The sequence below is a fragment of the Somniosus microcephalus genome, unplaced genomic scaffold (assembly GCF_052327205.1).
Source record: "Somniosus microcephalus isolate GS21.2 unplaced genomic scaffold, FLI_Smic_1.0 unresolved_chr1, whole genome shotgun sequence".
Lineage (NCBI taxonomy): Eukaryota > Metazoa > Chordata > Chondrichthyes > Squaliformes > Somniosidae > Somniosus > Somniosus microcephalus.
The window spans coordinates 49,922,647-49,944,576 of NW_028225179.1; the positions used below are offsets into that span (position 1 = coordinate 49,922,647).

The 21,930-nt window shown below is 52.3% G+C and overlaps 1 pseudogene across 1 annotated transcript in view; it reads left to right on the forward strand.

Moving 5' to 3' along the window:
• LOC147094935 (sulfotransferase 1C4-like) overlaps positions 1 to 15,025 on the forward strand; it is a 29,201-nt pseudogene extending 14,176 nt beyond the window's left edge. The window contains exons 4-5 of the transcript XR_015074765.1: positions 11,549 to 11,729; positions 13,889 to 15,025. The product of XR_015074765.1 is annotated as a sulfotransferase 1C4-like (transcript). The remainder of the gene's footprint in view (positions 1 to 11,548; positions 11,730 to 13,888) is intronic.
• Positions 15,026 to 21,930: the final 6,905 nt, after the last annotated feature.

Here is a 21,930-nt window from a genome sequence, read left to right on the forward strand (position 1 = left end):
CGGCCAGTTTATTAACCATATCATCAATGCGTGGCAATGGGTAGGCGTCCAAGTCGGTATATTGATTGATGGTTTGCGAATAATCGATGCATAGTCGCTGTTTGTGAGGTTTTAGAGGGTTCTTGACAATGACGACTTGAGCCCGCCAGGGCGACGAACATGGTTCAATGATATCCTCTGCTAGAAGTCGAGAGATTTCAGCCGCAATAAAAGATTGGTCTTCCTGATTAAAGCGCCGCGATTTTGTTATTATCGGTTGGCATTGAGGTGGAATACTGGCAAATAATGAGGGTTCATCAAGTGAAGCTGCTGATAATGCACAAAATGGTAATTTAGATGGTATATTAGAAATAGTAAGTCCGGGTTTGGATCCACCAAACTCAATGGTGAGTTTCTTATGCTGTTTTTGGAAGTCCAGTCCTAAGAGGAGATCACTACATAAGTCCTTGAGCACCGAAAGTCGGGTGGAGGGATACATACGACCATGAAGTGTCATATCAACAACACAAAAGCCGGAGATTCTGGTATTAAGTGATGACTGGGCCATCGCAATTGCCTGGTCCGATGGGAAGACATGTAGTTTCAATTTCGCAACAATCTGTTCCTTAATGAAACTATCAGTACTTCCTGAGTCAATTAAGGCATCTAAGGTATGCCCTTTAATTGAAATTTTTGTGGCAGCATGAGACAGGTTCTGTGGGCAAGCAGCTGTAATTGGTGTCGTTGCACAGAGAGTGGCTAAAACTCTTGGTGTGCTTCTTCAGGAGAGAGCTCGAGAGGAAGCTTGATAGGTCCTAGCTGGAGCATCTTGATAGGCCCTAATTGGGGCAGTTCGGTAGGCCTTAGCTGGATTGGCCCTCATAGAGGCCCTTGATAGGCAAACTTTAGCAAAGTGTCCTTTTTTCCCGCAATAACTGCAGATTGCATTGCGAGCAGGGCAGGTTTTCCTAGGGTGAAAAGCATCTCCACAAAAGAAGCATTCCTTCCTAGATTGCCAAGAGGCTGCTAAAGTGGGGTCGTCCTCCTCTTCTTCATCAGAATTATCAGAATTAGATTCCCCCATGATAGGGTTCACCTGAGACCGCTTGAATTGTCTGGTTGCAGCTACAGCAGCAGATCGAGATCTGGGCAGCTGATAGAGGTCTGCATTTCTCTTTGCCAAATCCAGTGAACAAGCTAGGTCAAAAGCTTTTTGTAGCTCAAGTGTTTTACTTTCTAGTAGACGCTGGCGTATAAATGGAGAGGCAATCCCGCAGATGAAAGCATCACGAATCATTTCTTGGCGGTACAGCTCAGCTGAGGCTGCCTGAAAGTTACAATCTACGCTGAGCCTGCGAAATTCTTGCAGGAATTCGTCAATTGATTCCCCTGGCCCTTGTCGGGCTGTGGCCAGTAGATGTCTAGCATAGACCTCATTTGGGGTCTTGGCATACAGTTTCTTAAGTGCCCGAATCACCTCATCGTAATTATCCCATTCATCAACATATTCGAACACTTTTGGGGTCACATAATTGATAAGTATCTTCAATCTAGCAGGAGCATCCGCTTCACATTCATCCAGAAAATTCTCAAAAGTACGGTACCAATGCTTCCATACCCTGCCAGCTGCTGGTGCATTCGGGTCCAAGTCCAGACGAATAGGTCTAAGGATTTTCTCCATGATGGGTGGTTCCCTGGATCCTTAATTCCGAGTTTGTCCGAAGGTCTAGTATTCGTGAGTGTAAATACTAAGTTACTTAAATTGATGTAAGAAAAAGGAGGCTTACCATCAAGTAACTTTAAAGTAAGCTTTAAGTAACTTATAAACACACTATATACAAGAGAGGTCTTTACCATGCCTCTGGTAGAAGCCTCTTACAATACTGAACAGACCAGTATTTATACCAGTCCAACAGGAAGTGACACATGACAGGAAGTGAGGTATGTACACAGTTCATAGTTCATAGTTCACAGTTCACAGGAAGTGATGACATAACTTCCCGGAAGTTATTATTTTTATCACAAAGGGTATGGGGAGTCAGCAGTGAGTGGGATTAGACTGGGTGGGATATTAAAGGGTATGGGGAGTGAGCAGGAGAGTGGGATTAGACTGGGTGGGATATTAAAGTGTATGGTGAGTGAGCAGTAAGTGGGATTAGACTGGGTGGGATATTGAAGGGTACGGGGAGTGAGCAGTGAGTGGGATTAGACTGGGTGGGATATTAAAGGGTATGGGGAGTAAGCAGGAGAGTGGGATTAGACTGGGTGGGATATTAAAGTGTACGGGGAATGAGCAGTGAGTGGGATTAGTCTGGGTGGGATATTAAAGGGTATGGTGAGTGAGCAGTGAGTGGGATTAGATTGGGTGGGATATTAAAGGGTATGGGGAGTGAGCAGTGAGTGGGATTAGACTGGGTGCGATATTAAAGGGTATGGGGAGTGAGCAGGAGAGTGGGATTAGACTGGGTGGGATATTAAAGTGTACGGTGAGTGAGCAGTGAGTGGGATTAGACTGGGTGGGATATTAAAGTGTATGGTGAGTGAGCAGTGAGTGGGATTAGACTGGGAGGACTATTAAAGGGTATGGGGAGTGAGGAGGAGAGTGGGATTAGACTGGGTGGGATATTAAAGGTATGGGGAGTGAGCAGGAGAGTGGGATTAGACTGGGTGGGATATTGAAGGGTATGGGGAGTGAGCGGTGAGTGGGATTAGACTGGGTGGGATATTAAAAGGCATGGGGAGTGAGCAGTGAGTGGGATTAGACTGGGTGGGATATTAAAGGGTATGGGGACTGAGGAGGAGAGTGGGATTAGACTGGGTGGGATATTAAATGGTATGGGGAGTGAGCAGAGAGTGGGATTAGACTGGGTGGGATATTAAAGTGTATGGGGAGTGAGCAGTGAGTGGGATTAGACTGGGTGCGATATTAAAGTGTATGGGGAGTGAGCAGGAGAGTGAGATTAGACTGGGTGGGATATTAAAGTGTATGGGGAGTGAGAAGTGACTGGGATTAGACTTGGTGGGATATTAAAGGGGATGGAGAATGAGGAGGAGAGTGGGATTAGACTGGGTGGGATATTAAAGTGTATGGGGAGTGAGCAGGAGAGTGGGATTAGACTGGGTGGGATATTAAAGTGTATGAGGAGTGAGCAGGAGAGTGGGATTAGACTGGGTGGATATTAAAGTGTATGGGGAGTGAGCAGGAGAGTGGGATTAGACTGGGTGGGATATTAAAGGGTATGGGGAGTGAGCAGTGAGTGGGATTAGACTGGGTGGGTTATTAAAGGGTATGGGGAGTGAGCAGTGAGTGGGATTAGACTGGGTGGGATATTAAAGTGTATGGGGTTGAGCAGGAGTGTGGGATTAGATTGGGTGGGATATTAAAGGGTATGGGGTGAGCAGGAGAGTGGGATTAGACTGGGTGGGATATTAAAGTGTATGGGGACTGAGCAGGAGAGTGGGATTAGACTGGATGGGATATTAAAGTGTATGGGGAGCGAGCAGTGAGTGGGATTAGACTGGGTGGGATATTAAAGTGTATGGGGTTGAGCAGGAGTGTGGGATTAGATTGGGTGGGATATTAAAGGGTATGGGGTGAGCAGGAGAGTGGGATTAGACTGGGTGGGATATTAAAGTGTATGGGGACTGAGCAGGAGAGTGGGATTAGACTGGATGGGATATTAAAGGGTATGGGGAGTGAGCAGTGAGTGGGATTAGACTGGGTGGGATATTAAAGGGTATGGGGAGTGAGGGGAAGAGTGGGATTAGACTGGGTGGGATATTAAAGTGTATGGGGGTGAGCAGGAGAGTGGGATTAGACTGGGTGGGATATTAAAGTTTATGGGGGTGAGCAGGAGAGTGGGATTAGACTGGGTGGGATATTAAAGGGTATGGGGAGTGAGCAGTGAGTGGGATCAGACTGGGTGGGATATTAAAGGGTCTGGGGAGTGAGGGGGAGAGTGGGATTTGACTGGGTGGGATATTAAAGGATATGGGGAGTGAGCAGGAGAGTGGGATTAGACTGGCTGGGATATTAAAGTGTATGGGGAGTGAGCAGTGAGTGGGATTAGACTGGGTGGGATATTAAAGTGTATGGGGGTGAGCAGGAGAGTGGGATTAGACTGGGTGGGATATTAAAGGGTATGGGGAGTGAGCAGGAGAGTGGGATTAGACTGGGTGGGATATTAAAGGGTATGGGGAGTGAGCAGTGAGTGGGATTAGACTGGGTGGAATATTAAAGGGTATGGGGAGTGAGCAGTGAGTGGGATTAGACTGGGATTGATATTAAAGGATATGGGGAGTGAGCAGTGAGTGGGTTTAGACTGGGTGGGATATTAAATGGTACGGGGAGTGAGAAGTGAGAGGGATAATACTGGGTGGGAAATTAAAGGGTATGGGGAGTGAGCAGTGAGTGGGAATAGACTGGGTGGGATATTAAATGGTATGGGGAGTGAGCAGTGAGTGGGATTAGACTGGGTGGGATATTAAAGGGTATGGGGAGTGAGCAGTGAGTGGGATTAGACTGGGTGGGATATTAAAGGGTATGGGGAGTGAGCAGTGAGTGGGATTAGACTGGGTGGGTTATTAAATGGAATGGGGAGTGAGCAGAGAGTGGGATTAGACTGGGTGGGATATTAAAGGGTATGGGGAGTGAGAAGTGAGTGGGATTAGACTGGGTGGGATATTAAAGGGTATGGGGAGTGAGCAGTGAGTGGGATTAGACTGGGTGGGATATTAATGGGTATGGGGAGTGAGCAGTGAGTGAGATTAGACTGGGTGGGATTTTAAAGGGTATGGTGAATGAGCAGAGAGTGGGATTAGACTGGGTGGGGTATTAAAGTGTATGGGGAGTGAGCAGAGTGTGGGATCAGACTGGGTGGGATATTAAAGGGCATGGGGAGTGAGAAGTGAGTGGGATTAGACTGGGTGGGATATTAAAGGGTATGGGGAGTGAGCAGTGAGTGGGATTAGACTGGGTGGAATATGAAAGGGTATGGGGAGTGAGCAGTGAGTGGGATTAGACTGGGTGGGATATTAAAGCGTATGGGGAGTGAGCAGTGAGTGGGATTAGACTGGGTGGGATATTAACGTGTATGGGGAGTGAGCAGTAAGTGGGATTAGACTGGGTGGGATATTAAAGGGCATGGGGAGTGAGCAGTGAGTGGGATTAGACTGGGTGGGATATAAAAGGGTATGGGGAGTGAGCAGTGAGTGGGGTTAGACTGGGTGGGATATTAAAGTGTATGGGGAGTGAGCAGTGAATGGGATTAGTCTGGGTGGAATATTAAAGGGTATGGGGAGTGAGCAGTGAGTGAGATTAGACTGGGTGGGTTATTAAATGGTGTGGGGAGTGACCAGGTGCGTGGGATTAGACTGGGTGGGATATTAAAGGGTATGGGGAGTGAGCAGTGAGTGGAATTTGACTGGGTGGGATATTAAAAGGTATGGGGAGTGAGCAGTGAGTGGGATTAGAATGGGTGGGATATTAAAAGGTATGGGGAGTGAGGAGGAGAGTGGGAATAGACTGGGTGGGATATTGAAAGTGTATGGGGAGTGAGCAGTGAGTGGGATTAGATTGCGTGGGATATTAAAGGGTATGGGGAGTGAGGGGGAGAGTGGGATTAGACTGGGTGGGATATTAAAGGGTATGGAGAGTGAGCAGGCGAGTGGGATTAGAATGGGTGAGATACTAAAGTGTATGGGGAGTGAGCAGTGAGTGGGATTAGACTGGGTGGGATATTAAAGTGTATGGGGAGTGAGCAGGAGAGTGGGATTACATTGGGTGGGATATTAAAGGGTATGGGGGGTGAGCGGGAGAGAGGGATAAGACTGGGTGGGATATTAAAGGGAGTGGGGAGTTAGGGGGAGAGTGGGATTAGACTGGTTGGAATATTAAAGGGTATGGGGAGTGAGCAGTGAGTGGGATTAGACTGGGTGGGTTATTAAAGTGTATGGGGAGTGAGCAGTGAGTGGGATTAGACTGGGTGGGATATTAAAGGTAATGGGGAGTGAGCAGTGGGTGGGATTAGACTGGGTGGGATATTAAAGTGTATGTGGGGTGAGTGGGATTAGACTGGGTGGGATATTAAAGGGTATGGGGAGTGAGCATTGAGTGGGATTAGACTGGGTGGGATATTAAATTGTCTGGGGAGTGAGCAGGAGAGTGGGATTAGACTGGGTGGGATATTAAAAGGTATGGGGAGTGAGCGGGAGAGTGGGATTAGACTGGGTGGGATATTAAAGCGTACGGGGAGTGAGCGGGAGAGTGGGATTAGAGTGGGTGGGATATTAATGGGTATGGGGAGTGAGCAGTGAGTGGGATTAGTCTGGGTGGGATATTAAGTATATGGGGAGCGAGCAGAAGAGGGACATAAGACTGGGTGGGATATTAAAGTGTGTGGGGAGTGAGGAGGAGAGCGGAATTAGACTGGGTGGAATATTAAAGTTTTTGGGGAGTGAGCAGGAGAGAGGGATTAGACTGGGTGGGATATTAAAGGGTATGGGGAGTGAGCAGTGAATGGGATTAGATTGGGTGGGATATTAAAGTGAATGGGGCGTGAGCAGGAGAGTGGGATTAGACTGGGTGGGATATTAAAGGGTATGGGGAGTGAGCAGGAGAGTGGGATTAGACTGGGTGGGATATTAAAGGGTATGGGGAGTGAGCAGTGAGTGGGATTAGACTGGGTGGGATATTAAAGGGTATGGGGAGTGAGCAGGAGTGCGGGCTTAGACTGGGTGGGATATTAAAGGGTATGGGGAGTGAGCAGTGAGTGGGATTAGACTGGGTGGGATATTAAAGGGTATGGGGAGTGAGCAGTGAGTGGGATTAGACTGGGTGGGATATTAAAGGGTATGGGGAGTGAGCAGGAGAGTGGGATGAGACTGGGTGGAATATTAAAGGGTATGGGGAGTGAGCAGTGAGTGGGATTAGACTGGGTGGGATATTAAAGTGTATGTGGAGTGAGCAGTAAGTGGGATTAGACTGGGTGGGATATTGAAGGGTACGGGGAGTGAGCAGTGAGTGGGATTAGACTGGGTGGGATATTAAAGGGTATGGGGAGTGAGCAGGAGAGTGGGATTAGATTGGGTGGGATATTAAAGGGTATGGGGAGTCAGCAGTGAGTGGGATTAGACTGGGTGGGATATTAAAGGGTATGGGGAGTGAGCAGTAAGTGGGATTAGACTGGGTGGGATATTGAAGGGTACGGGGAGTGAGCAGTGAGTGGGATTAGACTGGGTGGGATATTAAAGGGTATGGGGAGTGAGCAGGAGAGTGGGATTAGACTGGGTGGGATATTAAAGAGTACGGGGAATGAGCAGGAGTGTGGGATTAGACTGGGTGGGATATTAAAGGGTATGGGGAGTGAGCAGTGAGTGGGATTAGACTGGGTGGGATATTAAAGGGTATGGGGTGTGAGCAGGAGAGTCGGATTAGACTGGGTGGGATATTAAAGGGTATGGGGAGTGAGCAGGAGAGTGGGATTAGACTGGGTGGGTTATTAAAGGGTATGGGGAGTGAGCGGGAGAGTGGGATTAGACTGGGTGGGATATTAAAGGGTGTGGGGAGTGAGCAGGAGAGTGGGATTAGACTGGGTGGGATATTAAAGAGTATGGGGAGTGAGCAGTGAGTGGGATTAGACTGGGTGGGGTATTAAAGGGTATGGGGAGTGAGCAGGAGAGTAGGATTCGACGGTGGGATATTAAAGTGTATGAGGAGTGAGCAGTGAGCGGGATTAGACTAGGTGGGATATTAAAGGGTATGGGGAGTGAGCAGTGAGTGGGTTTAGACTGGATGGGATATTAAAGTGTATGGGGAGTGAGCAGTGAGTGGGATTAGACTGGGTGGAATATTAAAGGGTATGGGGAGTGAGCAGTGAGCGGGATTAGACTGGTTGGGATATTAAAGGGTATGGGGAGTGAGCTGTCAGTGGGATTAGACTGGGTGGGATATTAAAGTGTATGGGGAGTGAGGAGTGAGTGGGATTAGACTGGGTGGAATATTAAAGGGTATGGGTAGTGAGCAGAAGAGTGGGATTAGACTGGGTGGGATATTAAAGGGTATGGGAAGTGAGCAGTGAGCGGGATTAGACAGGGTGGGATATTAAAGTGTATGGGGAGTGAGCAGGAGAGTGGGATTAGACTGGGAGGAATATTACAGGTTATGGGGAGTGAGCAGGAGAGTGGGATTAGACTGGGAGGAATATTAAAGGGTATGGGGAGTGAGCAGGAGAGTGGGATTAGACTGGGTGTGATGTTAAAGGGTATGGGGAATGAGGAGCTGAGTGTGATTGGACTGGGTGGGATATTAAAAGGTACAGGGAGTCAGCAGTGAGTGGAATTAGACTGGGAGGAATATTAAAGGGTATGGGGAGTGAACAGTGAGTGGGATTAGACTGGGTGGGATATTAAAGGGTATGTGGAGTGAGGGGAGAGTGGGATTAGACTGGGTGGGCTATTAAAGTGTATGGGGAGTGAGCAGGAGAGTGGGATTAGACTTGATGGGATATTAAAGGGTATGGGGAGTGAGCAGGAGAGTGGGATTAGACTGGTGGGATATTAAAGGGTATGGGGAGTCAGCAGAGAATGAGATTAGAGTGGGTGGGATATTAAAGGGTATGCGGAGTGAGCAGGAGAGTGGGATTGGACTGGGTGGGATATTAAAGTGTATGGGGAGTGAGCAGGAGAGTGGGATTAGACTGGGTGGGATATTAAAGGGTATGGGGCGTGAGCAGTTAGTGGGATTAGACTGGGTGGAATATAAAAGTGTATGGGGAGTGAGCAGTGAGTGGGATTAGACTGGGTGGAATATAAAAGTGTATGGGGAGTGAGCAGTGAGTGGGATTAGACTGGGTGGGATATTAAACGGTATGGGGACTGAGCAGTGAGTGGGATTAGACTGGGTGGGATATTAAAGGGTATGGGGGGTGAGCAGTGAGTGGGATTAGACTGGGTGGGATATTAAAGGGTATGGGGACTGAGCAGTGAGTGGGATTAGACTGGGTGGGATATTAAAGCGTATGGGGAGTGAGCAGTGAGTGGGATTAGACTGGATGTGGTATTAAAGGGTATGGGAAGTGAGCAGTGAGCGGGAATAGACTGGGTGGGATATTAAAGGGTATGGGGAGTGAGCAGTGAGTGGGATTAGACTGGGTGGGATATTAAAGGGTATGGGGATTGAGCAGTGAGTGGGATTAGACTGGGTGGGATATTAAAGGGTATGGGGATTGAGCAGTGAGTGGGATTAGACTGGGTGGGATATTAAAGGGTACGGGGAGTGAGCAGTGAGTGGGGTTAGACTGGGTGGGATATTAAAGTGAATGGGGAGTGAGCAGTGAGTGGGATTAGAATGGGTGGGATATTAAAGGGTATGGGGAGTGAGGGGAGAGTGGGATTAGACTGGGTGGGATATTAAAGGGTCTGGGGAGTGAGCAGTGAGCAGGATTAGACTGGGTGGGATATTAAAGTGTATGGGGAGTGAGGAGAAGAGTGGGATTAGAATGGGTGGGATATTAAAGGGTATGGGGAGTGAGCAGTGAGTGGGATTAGACTGGGTGGCATATTAAAGGGTATGGGGAGTGAGCAGGAGAGTGGGATTAGACTGGGTGGGATATTAAAGTGTATGGGGAGTGAGCAGGAGAGTGGGATTAGACTGGGTGGGATATTAAAGTGTATGGGGAGTGAGCAGGAGAGGGATTAGACTGGGTGTGATATTAAAGGGTATGGGGAGTGAGCAGTGAGTGGGATTAGACTGGGTGGGATATTCAAGTGTATGGGGAGTGAGGATGAGAGTGGGATTAGACTCGGTGGGATGTTAAAGGGTATGGGGAGTGAGCAGTGAGTGGGATTAGACTGGGTGGGATGTTAAAGTGTATGGGGAGTGAGCAGTGAGTGGGATTAGACTGGGTGGGATATTAAAGTGTATGAGGAGTGAGCAGGAGAGTGGGATTAGACTGGGTGGGATATTAAAGGGTATGGGGAGTGAGCAGTGAGTGGGATTAGACTGGGTGGGATATTAAATGGTACGGGGAGTGAGCAGTGAGTGGGATTAGACTGGGTGGGATATTAAAGTGTATCGGGTGTGAGCAGGAGATTGGGGTTACACTGGGTGGGATATTAAAGCGTATGGGGAGTGAGCACTGAATGGGATTAGACTGGGTGGGATATTAAAGTGTATGGGGAGTGAGCAGGAGAGTAGCATTAGACTGGGTGGGATATTAAAGTGTATGCGGAGTGAGCAGTGAGTGGGATTAGACTTGGTGGGATATTAATGTGTATGGGGAGTGAGCAGGAGACTGGGATTAGACTGGGCGGGATATTAAAGTGTATGGGGAGTGAGCAGTGAGTGGGATTATACTGGGTGGGATATTAAAGTGTATGGGGAGTGAGCAGTGAGTGGGATTAGACTGGGTGGGATTTTAACGGATATGGGGAGTGAGCAGTGAGTGTGATTAGACTGGGTGTGATATTAAAGTGTATGGGGAGTGAGCAGGAGAGTGGGATTAGACTGGGTGGAATATTAAAGGGTATGGGGAGTGAGCAGTGAGTGGGATTAAACTGGGTGGGATATTAAAGGGTATGGGGAGTGAGCAGTGAGTGGGATTAGACTGGGTGGGATATTAAACTGTATGGGGAGTGAGCAGTGAGTGGGATTAGACTGGGTGGGATATTAAAGTGTATGGGGAGTGAGCAGGAGAGTGGGATTAGACTGGGTGGGATATTAAAGTGTATGGGGAGTGAGCAGGAGAGTGGGATTAGACTGGGTGGGATATTAAAGGGTATGGGGAGTGAGCAGTGAGTGGGATTAGACTGGGTGGGATATTAAAGTGTATGGGGAGTGAGCAGGAGAGTGGGATTAGACTGGGTGGGATATTAAACGGTATGGGGAGTGAGCAGTGAGTGGGATTAGAATGGGTGGGATATTAAAGGGTATGGGGGATGAGCAGTGAGTGGGATTAGACTGGGTGGGATATTAAAGGGTATGGGGAGTGAGCAGGAGAGAGGGATTAGACTGGGTGGGATATTAAATGGTATGGGGAGTGAGCAGTGAGTGGGATTAGACTGGGTGGGATATTAAAAGGTATGGGGAGTGAGCAGTGAGTGGGATTAGACTGGGTGGGGTATTAAAGGGTATGGGGAGTGAGCAGTGAGTGGGATTAGACTGGGTGGGATATTAAAGTGTATGGGGAGTGAGCAGGAGAGTGGGATTAGACTGGATGGAATATTAAACGGTATGGGGAGTGAGCAGTGAGTGGGATTAGACTGGGTGGGATATTAAAGGGTGTGGGGAGTGAGCAGTGAGTGGGATTAGACTGGGTGGGATATTAAAGGGTATGGGGAGTGAGCAGGAGAGTGGGATTAGACTGGGTGGGATATTAAAGGTTATGGGGAGTGAGCAGTGAGTGGGATTAGACTGGGTGGGATATTAAAGGGTATGGGGAGTGAGCAGTGAGTGGGATTAGACTGGGTGGGATATTAAAAGGTATGGGGAGTGAGCAGTGAGTGGGATTAGACTGGGTGGGATGTTAAAGGTATTAACTCTCACTGTGCTTGCTGTTCATTTTCTGAGCAGGATCCAAAGCATGAAATTCTGAAGATAGCGAGGTTCCTGGGGAAGGATTTGCCTGATGCTGTGATCGATGGGATTGTTCACCACACCTCTTTTCAATCGATGAAGGACAATCCCATGAGCAATTCCTCCAATGTCCCGGCCACCATCTTCGATTTGACCGCGTCAACCTTCATGAGATAAGGTGAGTATCTCGGTGTCAACCTGGAGCTCCTTCAGCAACCTGCCCACAGAGAGACTCGCTCCCACTCCTGGTGGGTTTTTTATTCGTTCCTGGGATGTAGGCTTCACTGGCAAGGCCGGCATTTATTGCACATCCCAAATTGCCCTCGAGATGGTGGTGGTGAGCCGCCTTCTTGAACCGCTGCAGTCCATGTGGTGAAGGTACTCCCACAGTGCTGTTAGGGAGGGAGTTCCAGGATTTTGACCCAGCGATGACCAAGGATCAGACGATATGTTTCAAGTCAGGATGGTGTGTGTAACTTGGAGGTGGTGGTGTTCCCGTGTGCCTGCTGCCCCTTGTCATTCTAGGAGGTAGAGGTCGAGGGTTTGGGAGGTGCTGTCGAAGAAGACTTGACGAGTTGCTGCAGTGCATCTTGTGTTGTTGGAGCTGCACTCATCCAGGCGAGTGGAGAGTATTCCATCACACTCCTTACTTGTGCTGTGTCGATGGTGGAAAGGCTTAGGGGAGTCAGGAGGTGAGACACTCGCCGCAGAATACCCAGCCTCTGACTAGTATTTATGTGGTTGGTTCAGAGAAGTGTCTGGTCAATGGTGACCCCCAGGATGTGGATGGTGGGGGATTCAGCGATGGTAATGCCATTGAATGTCAGGGGGCGGCGGTTAGACTCTCGCTTGTTGGAGATAGTTATTGCCTGGCACTTGTGTGGCGTGAATGTTACCTGACACTTATCAGCCCAAGGATCAGGGCGTGAGGTCAGCACAGGCCGGGGATGGCGCCTGGGCCTTTCCTGCTCTGTGTGTGTGTGAGGCTCAGTCCCACACTGGGTGAGGGATCAGCACAGGCCGGGGATGGAGCCTGGGCCTTTCCTGCTCTGTGTGTGTGTGTGTGAGGCTCAGTCCCACACTGGGTGAGGGATCAGCACAGGCCGGGGATGGAGCCTGGGCCTTTCCTGCTCTGTGTGTGTGTGGGGCTCAGCCCCACACTGGGTGAGGGATCAGCACAGGCCGGGGATGGAGCCTGGGCCTTTCCTGCTCTGTGTGTGTGTGAGGCTCAGTCCCACACTGGGTGTGGGATCAGCACAGGCCGGGGATGGAGCCTGGGCCATTCCTGCTCTGTGTGTGTGTGAGGGGCTCAGTACCTCACTGGGTGTGGGATCAGCACAGGCCGGGGATGGAGCCTGGGCCTTTCCTGCTCTGTGTGTGTGAGGGGCTCAGTACGACACTGGGTGAGGGATTAGCACAGGCCGGGGATGGAGCCTGGGCCTTTCCTGTTCCGTGTGTGTGTGAGGGACTCAGTACCACACTGGGTGTGGGATCAGCACAGGCCGGGGATGGAGCCTGGGCCTTTCCTGCTCTGTGTGTGTGTGAGGGGCTCGGTACCTCACTGGGTGTGGGACCAGCACAGGCCGGGGATGGAGCCTGGGCCTTTCCTGCTCTGTGTGTGTGTGAGGGGCTCAGTACCTCACTGGGTGTGGGATCAGCCAGGCCGGGGATGGAGCCTGGGCCTTTCCTGCTCTGTGTGTGTGAGGGGCTCAGTACCTCACTGGGTGAGGGATTAGCACAGGCCGGGGATGGAGCCTGGGCCTTTCCTGCTCTGTGTGTGTGTGTGGTGCTCAGTACCACACTGGATGAGGGATCAGCACAGGCCGGGGATGGAGCCTGGGCCTTTCCTGCTCTGTGTGTGTGAGGGGCTCAGTACCTCACTGGGTGAGGGATTAGCACAGGCCGGGGATGGAGCCTGGGCCTTTCCTGCTCTGTGTGTGTGTGTGGTGCTCAGTACCACACTGGATGAGGGATCAGCACAGGCCGGGGATGGAGCCTGGGCCTTTCCTGCTCTGTGTGTGTGAGGGACTCAGTACCACACTGGGTGTGGGATTAACACAGGCCGGGGATGGAGCCTGGGCCTTTCCTGCTCTGTGTGTATGTGTGTGTCTGAGGGGCTCAGTACCACACTGGTTGTGGGATCAGCACAGACCGGGGATTGAGCCTGGGTCTTTCCTGCTCTGTGTGTGTGAGGGACTCAGTACCACACCGGGTGTGGGATTAACACAGGCCGGGGATTGAGCCTGGGTCTTTCTTTGAAGGAGTCCCTGAGAAGAGAGGCGCTTGCTCTGAAATCTGAGGGGCCATGACTTACCGCTCGTGTCCCCTCTCCCGCAGGTGAGGTGGGCGACTGGAAGAACTACTTCACCGTGGCCCAGGATGAGGCCTTCGAGGACGATTACAGGCGCAGAATGAAGGACTCGGACTTACGATTCCGCACGGAGCTCTGATGCAAAGAAGGAATTGTTGAAGCTTAAATTCATTGCATCAGAGGACCTTAGTCATTGAACCGTCACTGAATCATTGCCTCCTTGTGTCTTTATCATTGCAAATTTATCAATGCATCTTTGTCCCATTCCATCATTGACTCAATCACTGAATCATTCAATCAATCATTGAATCAATGCATCGCTGAACCAACTTTGCATATTTGCACCATTACATCTTTGCACTCATTGAATCATTGCAACATTGAATCATTGCATCACTGAATCCGACAGCACAGAAGGAGGCCATTCGTCCCACCCTGCCTGTGCCGGCTCTTTGAGAGAGCACTCCAATTAATCCCACTCCCCCCTGCTCGCTCCCTGTAGCCCTGCAAATTTTCCCCTTTGAGTTTTTATCCAATTGCCCCTTTTGAAAGTTACTATTGAATCTGCTTCCACCGCCCTTTCAGGCAGTGCATTCCAGATCACAACAACTCGCCGCGTTTAAAAATATTCCTCTCCACTGCCCCTCTGTTTTTGCCGGGTACCTTAAATCTGTGTCCCCTGGTTAGCGACCCTCCCGCATTAGTGGAGTTTATTGCTGAATATGCCGGTGAAAGATCGGAGCCTGTATTGTGGTGTATGTAACCTGTACCACCTTAAGAGACTACCTTAAGGTGATGAACTACTTTCTGATGGCTCCTGTATATTGTAGTACCGGTGGTGACCACACCGGTATATAAACTCTGTGTAGCAGTTTGTATTCCAGTTCTTCCCTGCCCTTCAGTTACGAAAGACCTGTTTAAGTTTTCTGTTGTCTGTGTCCAGTTATTTAGAGATAAGTACATCTGGGAAACATAGACTCAACATGTATCTCTGGCAATCCCTCAGTCCAATAATCATCAGACACACTGACACTGGGGCAGCGATCCCATTGTGGCAGGGATTGGCCTACTGTGCGTTTAATGGATGCAATCTTCCACTCCTTGTGAAGTTCAATTACTGCCGATTACCCAATAAGGGAATGCGACTCGGGAGACAAGCCATAAATCGGGATTGTTTAAACTGAAAAATTAAACAGTGCCACAAATTCAACACAGATTTGGATTAAGACTGGATTACTGAACTTTTCGGGTGTCACAGTGCGTTAGATACACTGAACTTTCCCACTCTGGGACTGGGTGTCACACTGTGTTAGATACTCTGTCCTTTCCCCCTCTGGGACCGGGTGTCACAGTGTGTTAGATACACTGTCCTTTCCCCCTCTGGGACCGGATGTCGCAGTGTGTTAGATACACTGTCCTTTCCCCCTCTGGGACCGGGTGTCACAGTGCGTTAGACACACTGTCCTTTCCCCCTCTGGGACTGGGTGTCGCAGTGCGTTAGATACACTGTCCTTTCCCCCTCTGGGACCGGGTGTCACAGTGTGTTAGATACACTGTCCTTTCCCCCTCTGGGACCAGGTGACACAGTGCGTTAGATACACTGTCGTTTCCCCCTCTGGGACCGGGTGTCACAGTGCGTTAGATACACTGTCCATTCCCTCTCTGGGACCGGGTGTCACAGTGCGTTAGATACACTGTCCTTTCCTCCTCTGGGACCGGGTGTCAGTGTGTTAGATACACTGTCGTTTCCCCTCTGGGACCGGGTGTCACAGTGTGTTAGATACACTGTCCTTTCCCCTCTGGGACTGGGTGTCACAGTGTGTTAGATACACTGTCCTTTCCCGTTCTGGGACCGGGTGTCACAGTGTGCTAGATACACTGTCCTTTCCCCCTCTGGGACCGGGTGTCACAGTGTGTTCGATACACTGTCCTTTGCCCCTCTGGGACCGGGTGTCACAGTGAGTTAGATACACTGTCCATTCCCCCTCTGGGACCGGGTGTCACAGTGCGTTAGATACACTGTCCTTTCCCCCTCTGAGACCGGGTGTCACAGTGTGTTAGATACACTGTCCTTTCCCCTCTGGGACCGGGTGTCACAGTGCGTTAGATACACTGTCCTTTCCCCCTCTGGGACCTGGTGTCACAGTGTGTTAGATACACTGTCCTTTCCCCCTCTGGGACCGGGTGTCACAGTGCGTTAGATACACTGTCCATTCCCCCTCTGGGACCGGGTGCCACAGTGCCTTAGATGCACTGTCCTTTCCCCCTCTGGGACCGGGTGTCACAGTGCGTTAGATACACAGTGCTTTCCCTCTCTGGGACCGGGTGTCACAGGGCGTTAGATACACTGTCCTTTCCCCCTCTGGGACCGGGTGTCACAGGGCGTTAGATACACTGTCCCTTCCCCCTCCGGGACCGGGTGTCACGGTGGTTTAGATACACTCCCCTTACCCCCGCTGGGACTGGGTGTCACAGTGCGTTAGATACAATGTCTTTTCCAACTCTGGGACCGTGTGTCACAGTGCATTAGATACACTGTCCTTTCCCCCTCTGGGACCAGATGTCACAGTGCATTTGATACACTGTCCTTTCCCCCTCTGGGACCCGGTGTACCTTTGCGTTAGATACACTGTCCTTTCCCCTCTGGGACGGGGTGTCACATTCTGTTAGATACACTGTCCTTTCCCCCTCCAGGACCGAATGTCACGGTGTGTTAGATGCACTGTCCTTTCCCCCTCTGGGACCAGGTGTCACGGTGCGTTAGATGCACTGTCCTTTCCCCCTCTGGGACCGAGTGTCACAGTGTGTTAGATACACTGTCCACTCCCTCTCTGTGATCAGGTGTCACAGTGCGTTAGATACGCTGTCCTTTCCCCCTCTGGGACCGGGTGTCACAGTGTGTTAGATACACTGTCCCTTCCCCCTCTGGGACCGGGTGTCACAGTGCGTTAGATACACTGTCCTTTCCCCCTCTGGGACCGGGTGTCACAGTGCTTTAGAAACACTGTCCTTTCCCCTCTGGGACTGGGTGTTGCAGTGCGTTAGATATGCTGTCCTTTCCCCCTCTGGGATCTGGTGTCACAGTGTGTTAGATACACTGGCCTAGAAATTCAGCTGTTTGCGCCAGACGTTAGCGCCAGATTTCCGGCGCTATCCACTTAGCGCCCGGGCACCGCCGGATCTGCGCCTACGCTGAAATTCAGCTGGGCTTTAGCGCCGGCGCAGTGTTAGCGCCCGGTCAGCTGCGCGCGCATCTTATGACGTCATTCCGTCGTGCAACGCCGTTTGTGCGCCCCAAACCGGAAATTCAGTGGCGCCCGGCCGATGTGGGCGTGGCGCTACTAAGAACTGTGAAATGGAACTCAACAGAGGCCCTGTGGGATTCGGGGAGCGCTAATTAAAAGGGCACATCCAATCACCCATAAAAGCTAGCCATTTCGCTGCAATGACTTGACTGGTTTGGATTTCTGCACAGAGAGCAAGGCACAGAGATTACTGATTTCGGACACCATAGGAGAGGTCTTTTTGGCTTCTAGCCAGTGCTTTGACATTTGCATCCTTGTGATTTTGCTGGTTGGAACTTTGTAATGGGGGCTGCATGGGGGGCCAACCCTCAGTTGCGACATTTTGTGCGAAGGGCTGGCATACGCTTTGAGACAGGCCCAGGCATGGCTAGACGCAGAGGGGCCATTAGGCGTCGCCAACGTAGGCCTTACCCAGTCAGGCAATACCGGGAGCAGGTCTCATATCTCACCATGACTGCGGCGCATTGTGTTAAGAGGCTGCGCTTCAGAAGGGAGGTGGTTGAAGAGATCTGCCAGCGGCTTCATGCAGATTTGCAGCCACAGCTCATGTCCAGGGCGTCTCTCTCGGTGGAAGTGAAGGTCACGGTGGCTCTCAGCTTTTATGCAAGCGGCTCCTTCCAAGCCGCTGCTGGGGACATCGCGACCATCTCCCAGTTTGCCGCGCATCGCTGCATCCGACAGGTCACCGAAGCACTTTTCGCGAGGAGCCACCAATTCATCTCCTTCCCCATGACCCAACACAAGCAGGAGCAGCGTGCATTCGGATTTGCCAGGATCGCGGCCTTCCCCATGGTGCAGGGCGCCATTGACTGCACGCATGTGGCTATGCGGCCACCTATCCGCAATGCCGAGCAAGACCGCAACCGGAAGGGCTACCATTCCCTAAATGTGCAGCTGGTGTGTGACCACAGGCAGCGCATCCTAGCTGTCAATGCCCGCTTCCCAGGAAGCATCCACGATGCCTTTATCCTGCGACAGACTACTGTGGCTGACATGTTCCAGGCACAGCCTCAACCAAGGGGATGGCTTCTCGGGGACAAGGGCACCCTTTGTGCACATGGCTCATGACCCCGCTCCGCGCGCCCAGGACCCCAGCGGAGCTGGCATACAACGAAAGCCATCAAGCCACAAGGAACCTAATAGAGCAAACAATAGGCGTCCTCAAGCAACGGTTCCGTTGCCTGGATCGTTCGGGCGGGTCTCTTCAGTATTCGCCGGATAGAGTCTCCCAGTTCGTCGTGGTCTGCTGCATGCTCCACAACCTGGCTATCCGCAGGACTCAGGCACTGCCACCTGACATTGGGCCACCACCTCAGGAGGACGAGCAGGAGGACCCTGAGGAGGAGCAGCACCAGGCCAGGAGGGAGCGACAAGGTCCAAGGGCCGTCCGCCGGGGGCTTATTGCTCGACACTTCTAGGCCCCCTGTCAGGGAATGGCCTGGCCCACTGAACGCAGCCGCTTCGCAAGCCCTCAGCCGGTTAACCCAACAACCACTTGAAACATGACACCTGCACATGGTGAATAAATAAACATCTTTATTTGAAAACCTCAGGGCCCTTCCCACATGGAAGAGCAAAACAGAGAAGACCCCCAAAAAACAGTAACAAACTTCTGTCACTCCCAAAACCTGGGGAGGACTAACATAACATCAGCATCCAAATGGCCTCGTCACTGGCCTAACAAAAACAAGCCCCCCCAACAACACAAAGACCCCCATAAAACAAAAACACATAATGCCCCCCAGAACAGAAGCCCCCGCATCACCCAAACCCTCCGTGAACACACTCTATTGGGTGTGGCGAGAGGGCGAGTGTGTGGACAGGCGTCTTTTGCCCCGGCCCGTCCTGCTGCTGTGCCTCAAGCTGGGCCGTGAGGCTGTGGCGAGGCTGGGGGAAGGATCCTCAGGGCGACAAGGCGTCTCGCCAGATGCCCTTGGGGGTCGGCCTACACGAGGGCGGGCCCGGGAGGGGCCGGCTGGTGGCTGCTGCAGCTGTGGGTGGCCCTCTTCACTGGCTGCAGGAGCTCCTTGCACCGTGGCTGGGGGAGTGGCAGGCTCGCCTGCACCAATGGGTACAAGGTGGGTGATGCCAGGCGCGCGCTGGTCACCAGACACACGTGCACTCGGGCGGCCTGGCCGGGGAGCAAGCGCGCCAAACTGTGGCTGGCCAGACCGGTGTGCGGCAGCAGGGCGGCGCCTGGCCTGGCGACGCCTCCCCGCCAGTGCGAGGGTCGCAGAAGTCAGTGCCCCAACTGCGCCGGCATGTCCCCGCATCTGCAGTCCCATTGTCTGGACAGCACCTCTCAGCTGGCGACTGGCGTGCTGCGCTGCCTCGAGTTGCTCGACCCCCCTCTCATGCGCTGCCACAAGGAGCTCCACCCCCCTGGCGTGCGCTGCAGCGAGAACCTTGAGGCCCCTGGCCTGGGCTTGGCCGAAAGCCACCACACTTTGAGAGAGGCTTTCGATGGCCTGAGGCATCTGTGCCAGCACCTCCATGATTTCCACGTGGCGGCGCTCCGACGCTGCCAACATCTCGTCCAGGAGGCGCACCTCCTGGGCGACGTCCGAGTCCGGACTGGAGGGCGCCTCCACCCTCTGGCCAGAAGGCTGGCGTGCCGCCGGAGCGCTGCCGCGTGCAGCCACGCCACTGACACCAGGTTCTGCCCTGCCCTCCCCTCCACCACCTCCCCCCTCTGGGCAGAAGGGTCGCGTGCCGCCGGAGCCTTGCCGCGGGCGTCCATGCCACTGGGACCAGGTTCGGGGCTCCCCTCCCCCGCCTCCCCCTGGGTCTCCGGCACGCCAGACGTATCCCCTTCATTGGCATGTCCTGGAGCGGAGGAGGGTTCCCCCGAGGTGGCGCCTTCCTGCTGCTCCTCCATGTCCTCCTCCTCCGAGGGCCTGGCTGTGTGGGCTTCAGGGAGCACCTCCTCCTCACCAGCTGAAAGCAGGAAGGCACAAGTGTAGCTTTAGAGTGAGGACAGGCCGACAGCGAGGGAGGCCGCACTGGTGCATTATGCGCATTTATCGGCCACTGGGGAAGGATGTAGATCTGATGCGCGAGGGCAAGGATAGAGGTGCAGCCGGTCCTGTCCTTACCAGTGGGCTCCAGTATAGGGTCGGCGTCGCCGATCGCCACAGGCCCAATCACCGGGTGCCGCAGCAGTCGGGCCACCCTCTCTTCCAGAGGCGTCAGCTCCTGGAACTCGCGAGGGCCTCCACCAGTGACACGGAGGCTCCTGGCGTTCCTCGCCAGCTTGGCCTGCAAGAGAAAGGAGGGCGTCTAAGTACAGTGTGGTGCCCTGTAGCTGTGTGTGAGACCTGCCATGGTGGAATAGCTTGCACAGTGTGGTGCCCTGTAGCTGTGTGTGAGGCCTGCCATGGTGGAATAGCTTGCACAGTGTGGTGCCCTGTAGCTCTGTGTGAGGCCTCCCATGGTGGAATAGCTTGCACAGTGTGGTGCCCTGTAGCTCTGTGTGAGGCCTCCCATGGTGGAATAGCTTGCACAGTGTGGTGCCCTGTAGCTCTGTGTGAGGCCTCCCATGGTGGAATAGCTTGCACAGTGTGGTAAGTGCAGAAAGAGCTCTTGATTAACATGCAAGCGCCATTGCAGCGGCAGCAGGGCTGGCCATTAGACCTTGGATGTCCCTTTGGCCCTAATGGGAGGTGCACATGCAAGGATGAGGGGGACATTGGAAAGGGTACTCACCTTGACCAGCCGACATAGGTCGTTGTATTTCTTGCGGCACTGGTCCGCACTCCTGGGAACATCTGAGCTGGAGGAGACCCTCCGGGCAATTTTGGTCCAGGCCTCCCTGAACTGGCTCCTGGGAGCCTTCCTGCCACTAGCCGGGCAAACGACCCGCCTTCTTTTGCGCACCCCATGAAGGAGCACACCCAGCGCATGCTCAGAGAAGCGTTCGGCTCTTTCACGGGCCCTCTCCATGTCCTCCAGGCGTTGATATGCCACACAACCACTCCTGAGGCCTAGTTGCAGGGCTACAGCATGCAGGGCGTGGCTGCAGTCAAAGTTGACCCTTCCCCCTTTAAGAGCTGGCCGGCGTCAGGGTGTCTGCTGACACTCACCACATGATCGCACCTGCGCTGCGCCCGGAATCGGCGTTATTAGGCTGCATCGCCGGATTAGCGCCTGAACACAGGGTTCCAACGCCTTGTGCAGCGCTCGGCCAAAAAGTTGGCCAAATCTACTGAATTTCGGCGAGCTCGCCTGCACTTTCCGGCGGGCGCTAAATTTGACGAGCGCCCGACTTTAGCGCCGCAATAGCGTCAGAACTGAATTTCTAGGCCACTGTCCTTTCCGCCTCTGGGACCTGGTTTCACAGTTTGTTAGATACACTGTCCTTTCCCCCTCTGGGACTGGGTGTCACAGTATGTTAGATACACTGTCGTTTCTCCTTTGTGGGATCGGGTGTCACAGTTTGTTAGATAAACTGTCCTTTCACACTCTGGAACCGGGTGTCACAGTGCGTTAGATACACTGTCCTTTCCCCCTCTGGGACCGGGTGTCACAGTGTGTTAGATACACTGTCCTTTCCCCCTCTGGGACCGGGTGTCACAGTGTGTTAAATACACTGTCCTTTCCCCGTCTGGGACCGGGTGTCACAGTGTGTTAGATACACTGTCCTTTCCCCCTCTGGGACCGGGTGACATGGTGCATTAGATACACTGTCCTTTCCCCCTCTGGGACCGGGTGTCACAGTGCGTTAGATACACTGTCCTTTCCCCCTCTGGGACCAGGTGTCACAG